This window comes from Pongo abelii, chromosome X (assembly GCF_028885655.2).
Source record: "Pongo abelii isolate AG06213 chromosome X, NHGRI_mPonAbe1-v2.0_pri, whole genome shotgun sequence".
Classification (NCBI taxonomy): Eukaryota; Metazoa; Chordata; class Mammalia; order Primates; family Hominidae; genus Pongo; species Pongo abelii.
The window spans coordinates 54,549,387-54,568,657 of NC_072008.2; the positions used below are offsets into that span (position 1 = coordinate 54,549,387).

At 43.8% G+C, this 19,271-nt stretch overlaps 1 protein-coding gene and 1 non-coding gene across 13 annotated transcripts in view; one reads left to right on the plus strand and one right to left on the minus strand.

The window, feature by feature from the left end:
* WNK3 (WNK lysine deficient protein kinase 3) overlaps window positions 1–15,281 on the minus strand; it is a 176,446-nt gene extending 161,165 nt beyond the window's left edge. For 2 of the 12 annotated variants that reach the window (XM_054544627.2, XM_054544620.2), the window contains exon 1: window positions 14,459–14,741. The gene's annotated coding sequence lies outside the window, so the exon portion shown is untranslated. Of the gene's footprint in view, window positions 1–8,407; window positions 8,530–13,944; window positions 14,160–14,346; window positions 14,742–15,197 lie in introns of those variants that run through there. The other 10 variants (XM_054544621.2, XM_054544618.2, XM_054544619.2 and 7 more) reach the window with 10 other exon arrangements.
* On the plus strand, window positions 254–360 carry LOC112131088 (U6 spliceosomal RNA). The gene has a single exon (XR_002913235.1). It is a non-coding gene; the product is annotated as a U6 spliceosomal RNA (small nuclear RNA).
* Window positions 15,282–19,271: the final 3,990 nt, after the last annotated feature.

Consider the following 19,271-nt stretch of genomic DNA (forward strand, 5'->3'; position numbering starts at 1 on the left):
TGGATCACGAGGTCAGGAGTTCAAGACCAGCCTGGCCAAGCTGATGAAACCCCGTCTTTACTAAAAATACAAAAATTAGCCGGGCATGGTGGCAGGCGCCTGTAATCCCAACTACTCGGGAGGCTGAGGCAGAGAATTGCTTGAACCCGGGAGGTGGAGGTTGCAGAGAGCCAAGATCGCACCACTGCACTCCAGCCTGAGCAACAGAGCAAGACTCCGTCTCAAAAAAAAAACAAAACAAAACCACAGGCTCGCGCTTGCTTTGGCAGCACACATATTAAAACTGGAATGATACAGAGAAGATTAGCACGGCCCCTGCACAAGGATGACACGCAAATTCGTGAAGCGTTCCGTATTTTTAACTCCCAATATCCATTTTTTTTTTTTGAGACAGGGTCTCACTCTGTCGCCCAGGCTTAATTGCAGTGGTGTGATCACGGTTCACTGCAGCCTTGACCTCCCAGGCTTAAGCGATCCTCCGACTTCAGCCTTTCGAGTAGCTGGGACTACAGGCACGTGCCACCAAACTCCTAATTTTTAATTTTTTTTGTAGAGATGAGGTCAAGCCACGTTGCCCCGGCTAGTCTCAAACTCCTGGGCTCAAGAGATTCTCCCTCCTTGGCCTCCCAAAGTGCTGGGATGACAGTCATGGGCCACCATGCCTGTCCCCAAAATCCACTTTTAAAGATAATTCCATTCTAGTTATCTAGCAACTTTGTAAATTAGAATAATTTAATTTAGCCTTGCAACTTAATAAAAAAACTTTGGGCTTCAATATAAAAATATAAGTATTTTCTCGGGCAAAGGTGGGAAAATTCACATTTTCCATGAAAAACTAAGGAAATAACATTAATTAAAAGCAAATTCTGGCTGGGCGCAGTGGCTTACGCCTGTAATTCCAGCACTTTGGGAGGCCGAGGCAGGCGGATCACAAGGTCAGGAGATCGAGACCATCCTGGCTAACACGATGAAACCCCGTCTCTACTAAAAATACAAAAAATTAGCCGGGCGTGGTGGTGGGCGCCTGTAGTCCCAGCTACTCGGGAGGCTGAGGCAGAATGGCATGAACCTGGGAGGCAGAGCTTGCAGTGAGCCGAGATGGCGCCACTGCACTCCAGCCTGGGCGACAGAGCGAGACTCCATCTCAAAAAAAAAAAAAAGAAAAAGCAAATTCCACTCCAAAGTCAGTATATTGAGCATAGAAGGTTCACATGTTCCTTTTGCAGTCTTTCACCTTTGTGGTTCTGACCACAATCAATGATCACAAACATATGAATAACTCACTGCCTTGCAGTACAAAACTGAGTCTTGGTTCTCATAAACTAATATAGGACCTGACTAAACATAAAAATATTTGAGGACGGGCGCCTGGGCACGGTGGCTCACGCCTGTAATCCCAGCACTTTGGGAGGCCGAGATGGGCGGATCACGAGGTCAGGAGATCGAGACCATCCTGGCTAACACGGTCAAACCCTGTCTCTACTAAAAATACAAAATATTAGCCAGGCGTGGTGGTGAGCGCCTGTAGTCCCAGCTACTCGGGAGGCTGAGGTGGGAGAATGGCGTGAACCCGGGAGGTGGAGCTTGCAGTGAGCCGAGATCATGCCACTGCATTCCAGCCTGGGCGACAGAGCCAGACTCCGTCTCGGAAAAAAAAAAAAATTTGAGGCCAGGCGCGGTGGCTCATGCCTGTAATCCCAGCATTCTGGGAGGCTGAGGCGGGCAGATCACAAGGTCAGGAGGTCGAGACCATCCTGGCTAACACGGTGAAACCCCGTCTCTACTAAAAGTACAAAAAATTAGCTGGGCATGGTGGCGGGTACCTGTAGTCCCAGCTACTCGGGAGGCTGAGGCAGGAGAATGGCATGAACCCGGGAGGTGGAGCTTGCAGTGAGCCGAGATCGCGCCACTGCACTCCAGCCTGGGGAACGAAGCGAGACTCTGTCTCAAAAAAAAAAAAAAAAAAAAAAAAAAAAAATATATATATATATATATATATATATATATATATATATATATATATTTGAGTGGATTCTTCAAAATCCATTTAATTTGGCGGATGTTAAAATATAAGGGTATTTAAATATATTTATCTAGAGTTATTAAAACATACTCGGAATGAACTATTACCAAAGTGAATTCATATTTCCCAGAGTTTTAAAAATATTATTTTGGCAATTATAGGTACTGATGAGAAGAAATTAGAACCACAAAGAGGCGATTCTAGAAACAGCATTTTTCCTCTCTTATTTCCTATCCCAGATCCTTAGGAGTTGAACTACCTTCATATGAATAGAAACCCCGTCTCTACTAAAAATACAAAAAAAAAAATTAGCCAGACATGGTGGCACACGCCTGTAGTCCCAGCTACTCGGGAGGCTGAGGCACAAGAATCGCTTGAGGCCAGGAGGCAGAGGTTGCAATGAGCCGAGATCGCGCCACTGCACTCCAGCCTGGGCGATGGAGTGAGACTCAGTATCAAAAAAAAAAAAAAAAAAAAAAGAAAACGATGAAGGGTGAGCACCAAACCTATTTACGTGGCAATATAAAAATAGAGATCATCTCTATCTTGAGGTTCAAAGAACTTTAGGGAAATGTCAGAACACAGATCATCTTCTGTGCAAAATACTTCCAAGCCCTACAAATTCAGAAAGAAAAGAATAAAATAAATAGCATTATATTCATCTTGCAATCCCAATATAAGTATATAATTACAAAAACTTTCAGTTAAACCTTTGTGTTTTTTATTTTTATACCTTATATTCCTATTTTCAATATATAAATTTAACTCAGTGATATATATATGTTGTGTTTATAAATGTTCTGGGAACAAGATAGTATCTCAGTTAAACTTTTTAAATCACCTTGGGTATTGAATATTTTCATTAATAATAGATTTTGTGAACTTATTATTTTGGAATTCAAAATTAGCTGATCCACCAAAAAAAAAAAAAAAGAACACAGGCTCAGCCGGGAGTGGTGGCTCACGCCTGTAATAATCCCAACACGTGGGGAGACTGAGGCTGGCAGATTGCTTGAGCTCAGGAGTTCAAGACCAGCCTGGACAACATGGCAAAACCCTGTCTCTGCAAAAAATAAAAAATTAGCTGGGTGTGGTATTGTGTGCCTGTAGTCCCCGCTACTTGAGAAGCTGAGGTGGGGACGAGCTGAGCCTGAGCCTGAGCCTGAGCTGAGCCCAGGGAGGTTGAGGCTGCAGTGAGCTGTGATCACACTACTGTACTCCAGCCTGGATCACAGAGTGAGACTCTGTCTCAAAAAAAAAAAAAAAAAAAAAAGAACACATGCTCTGGAGTGGGAGAAATCTGGAATCAAAGTTCTGCCTTTCAATCCTTGGAAGAGATTTCCGGCAAATTAGTTAACCTCAATCATTCTTGATTGCATTTGTGAAATCTCACAGGACCAATATGAAAATACACATAAAATATTTAGCACAGTGCCAGGCACAATATAATAATCAATAAATGCAAGCTTTTATTTTCTACGTCTCAAAAACCCCTAGGGACAGCACTATATTAAAGTACTATTCAACAATACTCCAGAAAACATTAAATGATTTTCAGGAGACTCTATTTAGGAAGGCAGAAAACCATATATTTTCTAAAGTTTTTCAGTAATGAACCATGTTGGCATTGCCAAAGGGACATGCTCCAGTGACCAGGATAATATCTCTTCTACATTCAGCAATGTAGAAACGTGGCCCAGTGAAAAAGTTTACAAAAATCAGGCCTCAAACCTGGAGTCTCTTACTAAGTTCACAGTTATATATAATTACCTACATGTAGCCATTTTTGCTTCATAAAATGATAAACACACTTATCTAAGCCCTAGGAATATATATAAAGACAACTGTGGCTGGGCACAGTGGCTCACACCTATAATCCCAGCACTTTGGGAGGCCAAGGTGGGTGGATCACCTGAGGTCAAGAGTTCGACACCAGCCTGACCAACACGGCGAAACCTCGTCTCTACTAAAAATACAAAAATTAGCTGGGCGTGGTGGCACGTGCCTATGATCCCAGCTATTCAGGAGGCTGAGGCAGGAGAACCGCTTGAACCCTGGAGGCAGAGGTTACAGTGAGCCAAGATAGCACCACTGCACTCCAGCCTGGGCAACAGAAAGAGACTCCATCTCAAAAAATAAAAAATAAAAAATAAATAGCCAGGCATGTAGTATATGCCTGTAGTCCCAGCTACTTGGGAGGCTGCAGTAGGAGGATTGCTTGAGCCTGGGAGGTTGAGGCTGCAGTTAGCAGTGATTGTGTCACTACACTACAGCCTGGGTGACCGAGTGAGACCCCATCTCAAAAAAAAAATAAAAGACATATATATATATAAAATACAATGTATGTAATATATATATACACACACACATATACATATATATAATACAGTCATGTGGCTCAAATATCAAATAAAGAGGTTTATAAAGGGCAGGCTCATTCCCAACTCTATCTCCCTTCCATTCAATTCCATTTGCCCCACCAACAGGTAACCACTCAACAGATTCTTGTGTAGTCCTCCAGAATCTCTTCAGGCAAATTAACAAATATCTGTTCTCTCCTTCCCTATCTACACAAAAAGGAACACAGTACACACCAAGCTCTTTTTATACTCATAGTAACTTAAGATACATGTTTTTCCTTTTCAGTACATATAAGTTTCTCATTCTTATTTTGTAGTATTCAATTGTTTGCTATTATAAATAACACTGTAGATTTCATTGTATATATGTGTGTGTGTGTGTGTGTGTATGTGTGTGTGTGTGTATATATATCCCTGAACTAGAATAGCTAGATCAAAGGAAATTTTTTTTTTTAAAGACAGAGTCTCGCTCTGTCACCCAGGCTGGAGTGCAGTGGTGCGATCTCAGCTTACTGCAACCTCCACCTCCCGGGTTCAAGCAATTCTCCTGCCTCGGCCACTGGAGTAGCTGGGATTACAGGCGCACGCCACCACGCCTGGCTAATTTTTGTATTTTCAGTAGAGACGAGGTTTCACCATGTTGGCCAGGCTGGTCTCCTGGGCTCAGGTGATCCGCCGGCCTCGGCCTCCCAAAGTGCTGGGATTACAGGTGTGAGCCACTGTGCCCTGCCAAGATCAAAGGAAATTTGCACATTTATTTTTTAAACTTTTATTTAAGTATACTAATATATCCACAATAATGTATGTAATACATGTGTATCTTTATATAATGCTGCCAAATTGCCTTCCATGGGCAATGTACCAATTTAAACTCCTACCTCCAACGTGTGAGTGTCTTTTACCCCACAGTCTTGACAACAAAGAGTGTTATCAAACATTTTGATTTTTAACACTCTGATAAGTTTAAGCAAGGAATCTCAGTGTGGTTTCAATTAGCATTTATCCTACACATAAGGGCAAGCATCTTTCACATAAACAATCGTTAAAATCAGGAATAAGCCAAGATTTCCTACTACCAACTGAGGAAATAAAACAAGACCTACACATGTTAGAAAGTAGGAGACAAAACTCAAAACTTACAGACTACATGTTTATCTATCTAGAAAATCCAAGAAAATCAACTAAAAAACTATAACTAACAAGCAACTAACAACAGTTCAGCAAACAGGCCAAAGACAAAAATCAACATACAGAAATCTGCCATATATCTCAGTAATCATTACAAAATGTAATTTAAAAAAACAACTATCGACCAGGCACAGTGGCGCATGCCTGTAATCCCAGCATGTTGGGAGGCCCAGATGGGTGGATCACCTGAGGTCAGGAGCTCGAGGCCAGCCTGGCCAACATGGCAAAATCCCGTCTCCACTAAAAATACAAAAAAATTAGCCAGGCATGGTGACGCATGCCTGCAGTCCCAGCTACTCGGGAGACTGAGGCAGGAAAATCGCTTGAACCAGGGAGGCGGAGGTTGCAGTGAGCCGAGATCGTGCCACTGCACTCCAGCTTGGGTGACAGAGCAAGACTCCATCTCAAAAACAAACAAACAAACAAACAAAAACAATTATCCTGTTCATAAGAGCAACAAAGCTATAAAACACTAGTCTAGGAACAAACTCAAGAAGAAATATACAACACCTACATAAAGAAAATCATGAAATTTTACTGAAATACACAAACTACACCATGTTCCTTGGTGGAAAGACCCAATATCAACATCTTCACAATTCCCCTCCCCCGGCTATTATTCCAAAATCAATGCAATTTCAATCAAAATCCCAAAGAGATGTTTTTGTCTGAAACTGACAAGCTGATTCTCTAAAGAGTAGAAGGAAAGTCAAGAAAATCTTGATAAAGAACAACAAGAACTTGCCTTACCAGATAATTACATATAGTTATATTAAATTAAACAATGTGGTTTTAGCACAGAAACAGACAAATTAACTTAGCTGGCATGGTGGCATGGGACACTAAGCCAGGAGAATCTTGTGAGCCTTAGGAGTTGAAGGCTGCAGTAAACTATGACCATGCCACTGCACTCCAGCCTAGGCAAGAGAACAAGATCCCGCCTTTAAAAAATAAAAAATTTAATTTAAAATAGACAAGTGAACTAATGAAATAGAACTAGTACAGAAACAAACACATGTATGTATAGGAATGCAGTCTATGGTAAAAATGGCATTTCAAATTTGTGAAGAACAGGTAGTATAATAAGTTGTGTTGGGATAACTGGTTATCAATTTTGAGGAGTGGTAAGCTAAAGCCCTACCAAAAACCAGTCACAAAAATAAATTCCATGTGGACTTAAAAGCTAAATATAGGCCAGGCGCGGTGGCTCACGCCTGTAATCCCAGCACTTTGGGAGGCCGAGGCGGGCTGATCACGAGGTCAGGATATCAAGACCATCCTGGCTAACACGGTGAAACCCCGTCTCTACTAAAAATACAAAAAAGTTAGCCAGGCATGGTGGCGGGCGCCTATAGTCCCAGCTACTCGGGAGGCTGAGGCAGGAGAATGGCGTGAACCCACGAGGTGGAGCTTGCAGTGAGCCGAGACTGTGCCACTGCACTCCAGCCTGGGTGACAGAGTGAGACTCTGTCTCAAAAAAAAAAAAAAAAAAAGTAAGTACAAGTGGCCAATACATGTATGGTAAGGGGATTACTCAAACTCATTAGTAAACAGAGGGGTACAAGCTCAAATGATTCAGTATCATTTTTCACCTACCAGGATACAAAAAATAAATATCTGTTAAGTTTGAGAATTGTATAAGAAATTTGGTATTCCACGCACCGTTGGCAGCTAAACTGGAATAGCCTTTTCATAGGGCAAATTCCAAGTATCTAGTGCATAACTGTCACCCAGCAATTCCAATCCTTAGTAGTATCGCTTGAGAAATATTCCTGCATGTGAACAAATATGTAGGTACAGGGCTTTTTTAAACTGAAACATTGTTTTAAATAGCAAAACAAGCAAACAAAATCAACCTGAAAAGAACTTAAATATCCATCTATAGGAGAATGCTGAAATAAACATGGTACGTCCATACTGTGAAATAATAAGCATCTGTTTAAAAAATGCAAGATGGATATATACTGATATATAAAAATCTCCTACATATATATAAGGTGAGAAAAGTAAGTTGTAGTACAACATGTATATTATATCTACATACTATTTGTGTTAAAAAAACCACAAAACTATGTATTTCTAAATGTACTCACATATGGGTGAATGCATATAAAAAAGACTAGAAAGACATACTCTAAACTGATCCTAGTAGTCAAAGCTAGAAAAGCACACAGGAAGAAATACTATGTATCAATCAAAAAGAATGAAGTGAACATATAAATACTGATATGAAAAGAGCCCTAAGTGACAATCTTCAGGAGAAAACTCATAAAATATATATCACATACTTGTTATTTGTATATGTACAAACATATGCATGTAAATACAGAGAAAAAAGGACTATAACTATTCCACAATCAACTCTTTTTTTTCTTTCATCCTTATTTTGGCAACCATGGAACCAACTCTAACAAATGGTTATCTATGGGAGGGCAGGAAGTTGGGTTAAAAGGCGTTTTAATCTAATGCTATATTACTTTAATCCTTTAAAGAAGAGTTGCTCATTAACAATCTGTACAAAAGATTATCAGTTAAAAAGGCTGGGTGTGGTGTCTCATACCTGTAATCCCAACACTTTGGGAGGCTGAGGCGGGAGGATCACTTAAGCTCAGGCGTTTGAGACCTGCTTGGGCAACATAGCAAGACCTCATCTCTATTTTTACAATAAAATAAAATACTGGCTGGGTGCAGTGGCTCACGTCTGTAATTCTAGACCTTTGGGAGGCCAAGGCGGGTGGATCATCTGAGGTCAGGAGTTCAAGATCAGCTTGGCTAACATGGCAAAACCCCACCTCTACCAAAAATACAAAAACTAGCTAGGTGTGGTGGCACGCACCTGTAGTCCCAGCAACTCGGGAGGCTGAGGCACAAGAATTGCTTGAACCTGGGAGGTGGATGTTGCAGCGAGCCGAGATCTCACCACTGCACTCCAGCCTGGGTGACAGAGTGAGACTGCATCTCAAAAACAAAACAAAACAAAACAAAACAATAAAATAAAGCAGAAAGACAACTCACGGAATGGAAGAAACTGTTTGCAAATCACGTATCTGATTAGGGTCTAGTATCTAGACTGTATATTTTTTAAAAAACTCTTACAACTCAACAATAAAAAGACAAACAACCAAATTTTTTAATGGGCAAAGAACTTAAATAGACATCTCTCCAAAGAAGAAATACAAACAGTCAACACACCATGAGACGATGCCCAACATAATTAGGGAAATACAATTCAAAACCACAATGAGATACCAGTTCATACCCATTATGATGGCTATTTAGAAAGAAAAATAAATAAAAATAATTTTTTAAAAAACAAGTAAAAAACAGAAAGCAACAAGTGTTGGTGGGGATGTGGAGAAATGGAACCCTCATACATGGCTGATGGCAATGAAAATTGGTGCAACTGCTATGGAAAACAGTTTGGTGGTTTCTCAACAAGTTAAACATAGGGCCGGGCCCAGTGGTTCATGCCTGTAACCCCCGTACTTTGAGAGGCTAAGGCAGGAGGATCATTTGAGCTCAAGAGTTTATGACCAGCCTGGGCAACACAGGGAGACCTTGTCTCTACCAAATGTAAAAAAATTAGCCTGGTGTGGGGCGTGGTGGCACACACCTATAGTCCCAGCTACTCAGGAGGCTGAGGTGGGAGGATTGCCTCAGCCTGGGTGGTTGAAACTGCACTAAGCCATGATCATGCCACTGTATTCCAGCCTGGGCAACAGAGCCCTGTCTCAAAACAAAACATAACATAGGATTATACATGACCTAGCAGTTGCGCTCCTAGGTATACCCAAAATAAATGAAAACAGGTATTCAGACAAAAACTTGTATACAAATATTCATAGCAGCACTATTCACTAAAGCCAAAAGGTGGAAACATCCCAAATATCTATGAACTGATAAATGGATAAACAAAATACGGTATATCCATACAAAGGAATAATACTCAGCCATAAAAGGGAATAAAGTAATGCTACATGCCACAACACAGATGAATCTCAAAAACATGCTGAGTGAAAGCCAGACACAAAAGGTCATATATTATATGATTCCATTTATGTGAAATATCCAGAATAGACAAGCATTAATGGTCACCTGGGACTTGGAGGAAGGGAGAATGGGGAGTGACTGCTTAGTGGGTACAGAATTTCCTTTTGAGGTGGTGTTAGCTGCACAACATCATGAAGTTACCTAATGCCACTGTACAACTGTACACTTTAAAATGGTTAAAATGGGGCCAGGCGCAGTGGCTCACACTTGTAATCCCAGCTCTTTGGGAAGTCAAGACAGGCGGATCACCTGAGGTCAGGAGTTGGAGACCAGCCTGACCAACACGGAGAAACCCTGTCTCTACTAAAAACACAAAAATTAGCCAGGCGTGGTGGGGCATGCCTGTAATCCCAGCTATTTGAGAGGCTGAAGCAGGAGAATCACTTCAACACAGGAGGCAGAGGTTACAGTGAGCCAAGATCATGCCACTGCACTCCAGCCTGGGTGACAGAGAGAGACTCCATCTCCAAATAAATAAAATAAAATAAAATAAAATGGTCAAAATGGTAAATTTATATTATATGAATTTTATCACAATTTTTAAAAGTTACTATGCTACCAGCCTGGCTAACATTGTGAAACCCCATCTCTTCTAAAAATACAAAAATTAGCCGGGCGTAGTGGTGGGCACCCGTAATTCCAGCTACTCGGGAGGCTGAGGCAGGAGAATCATTTGAACTCAGGAAGCAGAGGTTGCAGTGAGCCGAGATCGCACCATTGCACTCCAGCCTGGGTGACAGAGGGAGACTCCCTCTCAAAAAAAAAAAAAAAGTTACCATGCTAAAACACAGAAAACAATGTACTCCATTTCTTTCAGTCAGGCACAGTGGCTCATGCCTGTAATCTCAGGACTTTGGGAGGCTGAGGAAGGTGGATCACAAGGTCAAGAGTTCGAGACCAGTCTGGCCAATATGGTGAAACCCCATCTATACCAAAAATACAAAAATTAGCCGGGAGTGGTGGCATGCACCTATAATCCCAGTTCCTCGGGAGGCTGAGTGAGGCAGGAGAATAGCTTGAACCTGGGAGGCAGAGGTTGCAGTGAGCCGAGATCGCACCACGGCACTCCAGCCTGGGTGACAGAGCAAAACTCTGTCTCATTAAAAAGAAAAAAAAAAAAAAGAGATTCATGAGAAAAATATATCCCTGAAAGGGCATCAAAGCTCATTTCTGTAGTGAGTCAATCTCAACATTTGCCAAACCAAATCTCATAACAAGCTCTATCAAAACAATTAAAAATTGTATCAATTCTACTTTTGAAGCTTTAAAATTTCTGAATGAATGTCTTATAGATGTCTTTTAGTCATCAAATGTCTCCTAACGGCATCATAAATGTTATGATCTCAAACAAAGGTGGAAAAGACCCACTCGTTTGAAAGAATTCTGGCTTTTGGCCAGAGACAAAATCGAGTATATCTGTATATAGAGCTGGTTTACTTATATTGAGAGACTGAGAAAGGAGGGTTTTTTTTTCTTATACACGATTCCTTCCCCACGAAAACATACACAAAAATTTAAGCCCTCCAGGAACAACAGTTAACTGTGGCCTGTCGGGGAGGCGGGAGGGGAGAGTACTAGGGAAAAGAGCCAACTCATGCTGGGCTTAATAGCTGGGTGATGGGTTGATAGGTGCAGCAAACCACCATGGCATGCGTTTATCTGTGTAACAAACCTGCACATCCTGCACATGTACCCCGGAACTTAAAAAATAATAAAATAATTATTTTTTAAAAAATCAGTTAAATATACTAATAAGTATTATTTAAAAATAAAAAAATTAAGCCCTCCGTTACTTATTTTTATTTCAATTATCTGACTAGAAATCTGATAGCGGGCCAGGCGCGGTGACCCATGCCTGTAATCCCAGCACTTTGGGAGGCCGAGGCAGGCGCATCACTTGAGGTCAGGAGTTTGAGACACTAGCCTGGCCAACATGGGGCAACCCATCTCTACTAAAAATACAAAAATAAGCCAGGCATGGTGCCACGTGCCTATAATCCCAGCTACTAGGGAGGCTGAGGCAGGAGAATGGCTTGAACCTGGGAGGCGGAGGTTGCAGTAAGCCAAGATCACGCCGCTGCACTCCAGCCTGGGTGACAGAGCGAAACTCCCTCTAAAAAATAATAATAATAACCATTATTTTCTTTACTTCTATCTACTCTGGTTCTTTGCAGCCACTGGCTTTATCATTTACCGGCTCAGCAATGAACAATATAGTAAAAACAAAACTCTATGGAAGAAAGTTAAGTCAACACTACAGAAATCTAACTCCTAAAACTATAATTATTTAAGCAAATGTAAACTTGTGATATGAAGATCAACAATGGTCTAGAAGTCAGAACTCCAGGGTCCACCACTTACTAGGGCACGTCTTGTTTTTCTGGGCTTCATTTCTCTTTCAGATAGAAGGAGAAAAATACCTTTCCTACCTGCCTCCCAACCAAAGTACCGTAATAAAATTATGTACAAGGTATGATATAACTCTAAAGAGGAGGACCTAACCTAGCTTGGTGGAGGATACTGGGAAAAGGAAGAAAGGGAAACCAGGAAAGGCTTTCAGGAATAGCTGGTGACAGATGTTAAGTTTTAAAAGAATGAGTTCAAATTCAAGGGGAGGCAGAGAGAGAGCATTCCAGGTAGAGGGGGACATCAGAAGCAAAGGCAGAGAGAGAAACACCATAAATCTGTTTATGTTATTCCCCTTCTTAAACAATCAAGAGTTCCTAATTCACCCCAGCCTCAACCTAAGATTCCAGCCTTATCTCATCCCATTCTCCAAATATACCATGCTTACACTTTCAAGACCCAAAATGTGAATGTCCTTCTTCACTCTAGAAACATCTAGTTCAAAACTGGGAGGCCGCCTTGCCTGGTTGAGTTAGTGCAACATTTCCAGGCTCTTATAGTGCCTTTATACTTCGACTGTACTATTTAATACATTAAGTATTCATCTCAATCTGAGAGACTATGAACAGAATATGACCTTTTGTATTCAAACTGTGGGTAACCTAAACAAGGATTACACTCTTCCCAATATCAAAGCAGAATGAAAGAAAAACAGCATGGGAATGTTCTCAAGTTTGCAACGTTTCCAAGAAAACTAAATATATATCAGTAAAATTTGTAAAAAATAATCACAAAACATTAAAATCCATAACCGTTAATCTTCACCCAGAACAGAATGAGACCAGGACAAGACATCCTTATCAGAAGATAAGTATTCAGAGAACAAAATGTTCACGTTATCTGTTGTAATTTAAACTCACACCAAAAAGCGAGTGCCAATTTTCAAAGATAAATTCGGAATGACCAAAAAAATCATGTACAATTATTTTAGTTCAAAGTCAGCTTTAGTGGATTTTTTAAGACAGAGTCTCGCTCTGTCGCCCAGGCTAGAGTGCAACGGCACAACCTTGGCTAGCTGCAACCTCTGCCTCCCAGGTTCAAGAGATTCTTCTGCCTCAGCCTCCCAAGTAGCTGGGAGTACAGGCACGCTCCACCACGCCCGGCTAAGCTTTAGTGCATTTTTGCTATCCTTTAATGCAAGGTATCTTTCCCTTGAGCTGTCGAGTTTAAACAATTTTTAAACTCATCAATTCAAAGGATAGAGACCGTCTTAAAAGACACCTGCTGCTCTGTCACATACTAAGACCTCTTCAAAAGTTCTCTTGGTATTACAACTTACTACAGATGAAAAACAGATAATGGTATCTCCAAAAATTGGATATAATCACTACTATGCAGAAGATTTTCACAACTCAAAGGCTGTTTTATTCATATAATTGTCTCAATCAACAGTAACTCTTAAGAAAAAATAGCCATACTATTCGCATCTGTTTTGAGGGTTCAGTCTCATTTTAACAGTCTCTCAACTCCCAAGATACGGAGATACTCACGTGCAGGATTTCCACCCACACCCCATTATATAAATGTTTCACCACTTTTAACTAGTCAAACAAAACCTCTTTCAGTACAGTGAAGCCACCTTACCACTTTCATCCTCACCTATCATACCATCTCCTCCCCATCCCCAACCTGTCAGTCACACAACACACACCACCCCTTCCCAAATAACACCTCAGAATCTCCTTGAGCCTAACACATTTACACAACAAGCCAGCAATATTCCTCACCCCATCCTGTCCCTCACACATCAGCTGAACCTCTGAATTAAATCTACTCTTTCCTTTATCCTATTCCCATCAATACAACTGAACTTCCCACACCCGAAGCGATCTTCCCTTTCACTAGCTTCAATCTCACTTAAGTGATCACTCAGTCCTTTGTCAACCGTCTCCTGTCCCCAACCTGTATCCTCCTCACCTTCCCCGTCCCCTGGTCTTCCATCAGCTCCCAAAGTTGTCACCCCTCAACAACAACCAAAAAAAAAAATCAAAAACAAAAAAGAAAACAAAACAAAAAACGCACCTCAGCCTCAAACCTGCCCTTCCCCACTTTCCCCCTTTTCATTTTCCTCTCCGCCTATTCAGCAGTTTCGACAGCCCCTTAGCCCCGAGCCCGGCCTCGTCCGGTACCGACTGGTGAAGGCACTCACCCTGCCTCGGTCAAGCCGCCCCCCGCTAGGGCGCTTACTTCTAACAGACTCTTGGCCGCCGCTGCCTCCCTCCATTCATCCCTGGCCCATTCATCTCTCAGCCCGATCCCAGACACGCCCCCCGGCCTCCTCCCTCTCTCCTAGCGCCCCGGCTGGCCCGGGACCCTCACCAGATTAGCGGCTCTCGCAGAGGAAGACTCTCGACTCTTTTCGCTTCTCCCTCGCCCTCTCTCGAGCCTCCTCTCGCCCCACGACGAGCCACACCGTAGAATAGACACATACACACACACCGCCTCCTCCTCGACCGCCTCCTCCGATGCTTCTTACTCCTCTCCTCGATGTCTCGAGCTCCGCTCCGCGTCGTGTGCGCTTGCGCGCGCGAGCGTCTCCCCGCGAGCCCACCGGGCCAGCTACGGCCGGTAGGTAAAGAGCGGGCGGAGAGAGGGGAGCGGGGTACGAGCCCAGGCTCGCGCTCGGCCCGGAGCTGAGCAGACGCACGCGTACTCCAGCCAGGGAATTCGGACGGGTAGGAGAGAGGGGCGGAGGGGGGCGGGGAAGGGAGGGGAGAACAGAGGAGGGGGAGGGGCGGAGAAAGCCAACGGAGCAGCCCCAACTCGGAACCGCCCCTATCGCGGCGAGGTGCCGAGTGGCCAGCCAACGAGAGTGCGCGCACGTCTCCCGCCCCCCTCGGCGCCGCGGGAGAGAGGGATGCGCGTCGAGGAGAAAGGCTTCTCCCCCTTCCAGAGAGAAAACCTCTTAGAGGAAGCACGCGCGACACCTCCTGTGTGTTCCGAAGCGCTCGCGCTCTCTCTCAGCTGTTCTACCCTCTCCCCTCAGAGAAGAAGAAGAAGAAAAGTCCAAGCACACACTACTTCCTAGCCCCCCACTGCCCACCCTTGGGTCTCCGCGAGTCTCTGAATGCGGTAGCGCCGCTGTTAGGAGGTGGTACCCGCCGGCAGCTTTTCGCCCGCCACCCCGACTCCCTTTTTCCAACTCCCGGGATTTCTCGCGAGACCCATACCTGCCGGCTTTGGGATTAGAAGTCGAAGCACAGACTTACAAATACTGGCCTCCCAGTTACGTTGCGGGGGCAACAGCCACGGCATGTCTCCCCCGCCCCCCAGGACCGCAGTGCGCGCGCGCGGGGGCTGGGAAACGACCAAAGCAGGAATGGGAAAGGGAAGCTATGAAACTGATTTTTGACGGCATGTAACCGCTAGGCCTGGGCACGTGCCCTGCGCCTCGCAGGCGGGTGCGATGTACCCTGGGAATTGTAGTTTTTCTTCCTACCTATGGTCCGACTCCCACCCTCAGTTTTACTTAGGCCTCTGACCGGGAGGGGGATTACCGACGCCATTTTGCTGGGAACAATGGCCCTGGGCCCTGATGGTGGCAGGTGGGGGAGGGAGCAATGGTTTTAAGGGTTCGGTGAACCTCCTCGGCCCCTCGGTGCCATAGCAACCCCTTCAGAAACCTGGTCCCGCCCCCTCGCCGCCGCCAGGCTTCTAGACCGCGCGCATGCGGAAAGGCTGCCTCCCACTGAGACTGGCTCTCTGTGTCTCCCACCGGCCACCTCCTTGAAAAACTCCCAGATCCTCTAGCTGGTAGTGAATGCTGCCTCCTTCGAGCTTTCGGTACGTGTTAGCCTCGGCGCAGCGGCTTCAAACTGCTTCCTGTGCTATGCCAGAAGCAGTATAGAATTGTTTCTGTCATTCTCCCATGAATAATCCCGGCCCGACAGAGGAGGAAACTGAGGCTCAGGAGGGGAAATGGACATGAATTGCTCAACTTCATACTATTTGTGGAGTTAGAACTTGAACCTAGGTGTGCTCACTCCAGAGCCGAGGCATTTTTCAATCTCCCGGGAGTCATCTGGTGGCGCAGCTAAAGGGCAGGGCAGCTAAAGGGCAGGGCATTCTTTTCGAATGCCCCTCAAGCTAGGAGGCTGTGTGGGAAATATTTGACTAATGCTTTCAGCCATCCAGCCTCGGCCCTGTCACTGAGTTATCCCCTGTCCACTACCTATTTTTCTTTTCCTGCTGTAGGCTTCAGAAATCTCAGTCTTTTCAGCTCTTTAAAACAGCACAATCAATAAATTTAACTCAGGTTTCCAAAGTCCAAATAAAGTGTAATGGTTTATCTTTGACTTTGTAAGGGGGGGGGGGGTGAGTATAATGGTGGGAGGCCTTGTAGCCCTATCTCTTGCTTCTGTCCCTTCCTTATTAATTTCAATATTGCCAGAATATGTAAGGAAACCGGACCATGCCCTAAATACATTCAAACTCTCATCTTTCCGTTTTGACAACAGAGGGAGATGCTGAGGAAACAATTAGGGCTATGAGGTCCAGCCACTAGAACGGTGGAGATCTTCCTTCCTGGCCGACTTAAAAGAGCAAGGTGTGGTTTCTCCAAATAGCTTCACCATTCTACCTTAAGGGTCTCTGAAGTCTCAATTAGCTGAAAAATGGATGGGGTCTCCCACGCTCCTTTCCTCACTGTCCCTGAAGATAGTCCGTTTTCCCTGTTGATTGGTTGACCAGTGTAGGAAAAACAGAGGAAGAGTAGCTGAACAACCACTAAGGGGCAATTTCAAAGTTTCAAAGGTTACCAATTTATCCCAAGTCTTTGTAGGTCCTGACTCCCATGAGATGGCAACTAGAAACTTGTGGCCATCGTTTCTATTTCTCAGTGTCACCCTGTTCCCACCACTGCCACACACATCACCTTTATGAAAAGCAAGGCATCTAGCTCAGTTGTGACCTGCTCCTCTTCCCTTGTCTCTGAGCCTGATGATGTAGGTAATAAATAAAGAACAATACTTGGAAACGTTAGCCCTTCAATCTGCTTAGATGTTAATTCTTTTGAGCAGTACCTCTTTGATCGTTGAATACTTGTTAAAAAAAAAAAAAGCTATTGAGTAGAGTGACTTTTATGACCTTTAGAAATTTGAAAATCAAACAAGTCGGCTCCCCATCCAAATACAGGTCCTTCTCAATTTAGACCTTTTATTGACATATGTGCTCTTCTGTTTGGGACAATCTGGTCTGTAACTCAGCACAAATGCCACTGTAGGCAGAAAGGGGAGCGGGCAATTCTAGCTAATCACCAAGGTATGACAGGGAACATTCCCTTCCTACCCACTGGTTTCCACTGACTCTCAAGTGACATTTGCAATGTTCCTACTCATCAAACAGAAATTTTGATTTATATTAACTATTTGTAGTTTGGTTTTACATTGTTCCAGGAAAGCATCCTTCCAATAATCTAATTCATTTTTTTCTAGAGGCTCCGGTGCCAATAAATTACAAAAGATTTCACTGGAATCATTTTTAAACCCCAAAATCCCACAGGAGTGGGGGTAGGAGGTTAGTTTCATGGCCCTACTATCTGTTGGTCTCTTTCCTACCACACAGGATGGTAACTCCTTCAGTCAACAAGATGGAGCTGAAATGAACCTCAAAGTTTGTAGTTAGCTGACTACTGCAACCGTGGGTAGAGTTGTGACTGTTTCTAGAACTTAATTTCTGACCCTGTGCCCTCTTTTTAACCAGGTTATTGGGGCGGGGAGGTAAACAATGTCCATCATTCTTGATGTTCATTTCCCTTAACCCAAGTGATACCACAGTTTGAGGATCTTAGGTAGTGCCCAGGCATGGGTGTAAGTGGGAGTGGAGTAAGGATATCTGCTTCTAGTGATTTAGATCCTGGCAGTTTGTGCTGAGCCCTCTGCCCACATGGGTCCTTTCCAGTGCTGTGGTCCTCTCCAATGTCTCTGCGACACTTGGGGCACAGAATTTTTCCAGAAGTCCCAATAGATATTGGGCCATCTACCTAGACATTCCACACAGCTCTTCCTCTCTTGAGTCTTCCGCATTAGCTAGGTGTTGCTCCTGGGAAGCTGAGGCTAATCAATGCTGCTTGAGCTCCCACAGAGATCTCTCTCTGCTCTTGTTGTCTCTTCCTCGCAAGGAGAGGGGAGTGAGGAAGAGAAGAATCATTTTTTAGGTTTGTGCAACTCTTTCTTCTAGTTTTCTGGCCCAGATACTTGGTCTCTGCCCCTACACCCTAATACCCCTTGCTTAAGGACTTATGTTTTGGGAACACAGAAACCAGAAAGAGTGGCAGAGTATTTGTTTTGCTGCCTTGCCACCTCCCTCCCCTGAGGTACACCACAAAGCTATGTTATTTTGGGGGCAGGGACAGGTAGAGAAAAAGAAAAATACAGGAAAGAAAAAATATATTCTCTAAATAATACTGAGCCACATTCTCCTTCTATTAAATCTTAGCATCTCAGCAAGGGAAAGTGTACTTCTCATCCAGGTGCCTCTGTTCAAGGCAGTAACTCCCAGGGCTTGGATGTCTGGGTGATCTTTTCTCCAGGCAAGTCTTTCCACTAGGGGAATTTCTCACCAGGATCATCTAAGGGTTATTAATGTCCTCCCAGAAGATTCTCTTTCCTCCCAGCACAAGTTAAGTATCCCTCGAGTAAGGGCATACTCAGAAGTGAACAGCTATCTTTGGCTTAGTGACTGACTTAGAAACACTCCACATTTCAGGCTGGATAATGCAATTTCTCAGCCTTGCTATTGGTCTAGTTTCTTCTTCCTAGATGCAGTCTTTCCACATGTGCCCAGAGCATACGTCAGGGGGCAATCTATTTTTTTTTTTTTTTTTTTTTTTTTTGAGACGGAGTCTTGCTCTGTCACCCAGGCTGGAGTTCAGTGGCGCAATCTTGGCTCACTGCAACTTCCGCCTCCCAGGTTCAAGCGATTCTCCTGCCTCAGCCTCCAGAGTAGCTGGGATTACAGGTACGTGCCACCACCCCCAGCTAATTTTTGTATTAGTAGAGACGGGATTTCACCTTGTTGGTCAGGCTGGTCTGAAACTCCTGACGAACTCGAACTGAGGCTGGGATTACAGGCTTGAGCCACTGCGCCCAGCCATCAGGGAGCAATCTTAAGGTAAATGTCTTTGCCTTGACAACTGACTCTCAGAATGCCTACAAATGACTAAGCCCACATCACTTCTCTAAAACTTGCAAAGTGTCCAAGATCGTAACTCCTCTGCAAAATTCCCATGTGGCCAGACTACAGAG